Source organism: Ammodytes marinus, assembly GCF_949987685.1.
Source record: "Ammodytes marinus genome assembly, contig: scaffold_54, whole genome shotgun sequence".
Taxonomy (NCBI): domain Eukaryota; kingdom Metazoa; phylum Chordata; class Actinopteri; order Uranoscopiformes; family Ammodytidae; genus Ammodytes; species Ammodytes marinus.
In genome coordinates, this window is record NW_027648095.1 from 132,890 (window position 1) to 137,282 (window position 4,393).

Genomic DNA, 4,393 nt, shown 5'->3' on the forward strand with positions numbered 1-4,393 from the left:
TCACAAAATCTTTAGTAGTTTGTTTTTAATGGATCAATTAAGATTATTGTTTCGTTTAGTTTATGGAGATATGTAACGGGAAATCCTCAAAAAAAAATTATTTTTCTTGTAAATTTTTCTTGAATTTTTGGTCCAAATCTCAAATTTTTATCACAGAATCTTTAGTTAATTTTCAATGGATCAATTAAATGGATTGGAGGCTTTTATTGTGAAAATCATCTGAGGGAGTCGGTGATGAAATGAAGCGCTCTCTCTCTCTCTTTGTTTGAAACCTGTGAGTCACATTAAATATGTATATTTATATATTACAACATTGTTCCAAATTCATAAATAAGTAGTGCAGGTTCCCCTCTCAGCAAAACACTCAAAACGCTCAAAAAACTACAAAGATGGCCGACGAGCTGCAAAAGGTTAATAGTCTTCTTCATGCATCAACGTTAATGTGTCAGCTCCGATCGACCAATCAGCTCGCTCGCTCGGCGCTCAACATCTCAAACTGTAAAAACAAACAAACGCTGGAAATGTCTTTAAAACTCTCGGAACGCCAACGGCCAATTAGAATCATTCTAATAGAAACCATGGTAACCGAGCCTAGGAGGCGGAGCTAACCTGTACGGAGGTTTAACAACGACAAACTGACTCAGTTATTATTATTATTATTAACTAACGGGGAACAGTTTGGCATGTTTGGGGTTCTGGACAAAAGAAAAAGTGATTCATATTAAAGGGACAGTTCAGTATTAATGAAGTGTGTGTGTCGGTGTGTGTGTGTGTGTGTGTGTGTGTGTGTGTGTGAGAGAGGTTCTTATGCATTCAGTCTGTTTCCTTAGGCAGAGAAAATGCTTTTTCACCACATTTATAAGTGCTAGAAACCTCTTTAAGGTTACACAAGGACTGTGTGTGTGTGTGTGTGTGTGTGTGTGTGTGTGTGTGTGTGTGTGTGTGAGTGTGTGTGTGTGTGTGTGTGTGTGTGTGTGTGTGTGTGTGTGTGTGTGTGTGTGTGTGTGTGTGTGTGCGTGTGAGGTTCTTATGCATTCTTAGGGTTAGAGAAAATGCTTTTTCACCACATTTATAAGTGCTGTGTGTGTGTGTGTGTGTGTATCTCCGTAAGGTAACACACTTCACACACACTGAACTTTCCCTTTAAAACAATAATCAAGAGAAAACTCTTTTCTTCCCAACTGAAGAGTGAAAACTATGTCAATAAAGTCATTATTATTAATGTGTATCCATGTGGTAACCACTGACAGTCTAACCTGTAAACCACAGACAGCTGTATATCACAGACAGCTGTCTGTTAAAAACACTAAAGGCTAAACCACAGACCGCTGTCTGTCACTGTCTGTTAAAAACACTAAACCAGTGACCGGTGAGAACCAGTCTGTCGTTGTTAGACATCCGTACGTCAAACTATTTCAAACTTTCTTGTTGTTATGAATCTGTTGTGGAGAGACTCCGTTTACCAGAATGCTTTGCGTGCCGAGCTCTGTGTGTGTGTGTGTGTGTGTGTGTGCGTGTGTGTCAATCTGTATGTGTGTGTGTGTGTGTGTGAGAGCTTTAGTTGTGCATGAGAAACATAGTGCCAAGGTATCTGTAAAATGGAGTGCAGAATGAAAGGGGGGGGGGTAACACTAGTCCATCCTTAAAGCTACAGTGCGTAACTTCTTCATATAAATGAATTTCCGTTACGTAAAATCCATGTGCCATCACTGAAGGCTTTACCTCATGTAGACGCACCGACAGGTATAACATCCATGTGCCATCACTGAAGGCTTTACCTCATGTAGATGCACCGACAGTGTTGTTGTAATTACTCAGAGTTCCTCATGGGGGGCGACAGAAGTTAGGCACTGTAGCTTTAAGAGCCAGAAGCTAACGGTCAGATAGGTACGCAGCCCGGGAGGCCACACGGACGCAAACTTATTTTAAATTGCGCGTGAACTTTAGTAAAACAGAAACAGGCTTTACTGCAAGGCCGGGACAATTAAAAACAAAGCTACACCCATGTCCTTTAAAGGTGTAGTCAGTGATTCTGGAGGATTCATGTCCCCTCCCGGGCTGAGCCAACACGACCATATAAGGCTCTGTCCTCCTGCTATCTACAACACAAAGCATCCAGTCCCACTCCACTGAAACCAGTTCAAACCAGTTCAAACCAGCAGCAGCTTCTGTCCCAAATGGTCCGAACTCAATGTCCCACAATGCTTCACTCCGAGTCGGACTCCAGCGGCGCCGTCTCGTCCAGCACAGCGCGGCTGCGGCGCTTGATGCTAGCGGTAGCGTTGTTAGCTCGCCGGTTGATGCTAGCGGTAGCGTTGTTAGCTCGCCGGTCCTCCTCCAGATGAGCCTTCTTGTGGCGGGAGAAGGAGCTGCTGTGCATGAAGCTCTTCTGGCAGAGCGCGCAGCTGTACGTCTTCCCGCTCTGCTGCTTTAGCTTGGCCCGCCCGCCGCCGCCGCCGCTATCGCTAGCTCGATGCGCTAGCTGGTGTCGCGCTAAGCTGGAGGCGTGGCTGAAGCGTTTGCCACACTGGCTGCAGGCGTGGCGCCCGCTGATGACCTCATCGTTAGGGGCGGGGCCTCGGCGGGCGGCCCGGGCCCCGCGGCGGCGACGGTTCTTCTTGCAGAGCGTGTAGAAGTTGGGCTTGTCCCGGGAGCACAGCTTCAGACGGATCTTCAGGTCAGACGAGGCCGACAGGTTCTCCTTCCCCGGGGTGTAGCTGTCCAGCAGGCTCCTCACATGGGACACCTGGGTACACAGGGTTAGATATAGGTATAGGTTATACATAGGGTTATAAAGCCTGGGGGGGAGGACATTAAATATATTATTATAGGTTATACAGAGGGTTATAAAGCCTGGGGGGGGAGGACATTAAATATATTATTATAGGTTATACAGAGGGTTATAAAGCCCTGGGGGAGGGGGGGGGCAGAGGGTTAGGGTTAAGGAGGACCTGTCTGAAGGGTTAAAGCCCTATTCATTATCCAGACATAGGGTTAAGTATCATATCAAAGTATGTATTGCACTTTGAATGTTTATTGTATGTGTTTATTAGTCCGTCATTCTATCTATCACTTTCTGAATCTGGATGTATTTTAGGGATGTTAAACGATTCATTATTTGCGTGTCGACGTGTCGGAGGCATGAATCGACAAATCGATCGATTTACTATGCCATTAGAAAAGAGAAAAAAAAAGGCAATGTGCATTTTTTTGCGGCAGCAGAGCGTAGTTGTGGTGCTGATAAACTGCGCTTTCCTTTAAACAACACTGGTGCCACACGCTGTGTGTGTTCAGACTTCATCTGCATCAAAGCCTTTTTGATAATAAAATGAGAGTCTTTAATTTTAAAAACGCTGTCCATGCGTCGGAGGTGAACTCGGCTGAAAACAGAAACAGTCCCTTCAGTCGCACTGTCAGCTTGCCGAAATGGCTCTGTGTACTTGAGACATACAAACAGATCGCGGAAGCCGTTCCCGTAGACAACGTTAAAGGGCAGGATAGCCCCGGTTATCATTTTATTCAACAAACCACAGAGTTTTTCTGCACGGCGGCTCATTCACTCATAGGCTACTTGCGAGGTCTCCTGGTGATCGTCACCGTCACAGTGCTACTCGCTGCTTTGCCCGGGCGGAGGCTTTGTGTGAAGGTGATTTAACATCACGGCCGTAGATGAATGCTATAACTTTATGCTGCATATGTTGCACTGCACTGTTGGCCCACACAGGACATTTAATGCGCGCACATTGCAGAAATGAAGCGCCTGCAGCGCGCTCGTGACCACACGTGAACTCGCATCACGGACGTCTCACATGTCCCCAAAACATCTAATAAAGTAAAACACCCGATTTACCGATTTCTATTTTTAGAGTCGCCTTGGGCACGAGTCGAAAATCGAGCCGAGAATCGACACATTGTTCACATCCCTAATGTATTTGTGCTTATATGTTTTCCAGTGCACACAAAGTACTAGCAGGTATAGTAGGGGAGAACGGGGTAAATTGTCACACGGGTTGGTTGTCACAATCGTTATATCTCGGAACCAGAAGGCGCTGTCTGTGAAATTTTGGTATGTAAATATCCAGAATTGGGATCAGAGGTCACCTACATAGTCTTCCTTGGAGTTAGACTGCTGAATTTGAGGTGAGAGGACTGTTTGTGTTTTTCATGTCAAATTGATATTTAGCTCCTCAGTATTTTTCTTCTAGGCTTTTACACAATGGGTTTATAACAAAACACTTGTTACCCATAAAAAGTGTGAAGGGTACACTATAGTTTAGATTGTGGTTAGCAAGCTAATTAGTTGTCAGATGGTTGTTGGCCTTGATGCTAGCAAGAAATTCAAGTTGGGGTTGGTCGTCACATTTTTTGGGGGGTTGGTTGTCACGTTATCCAA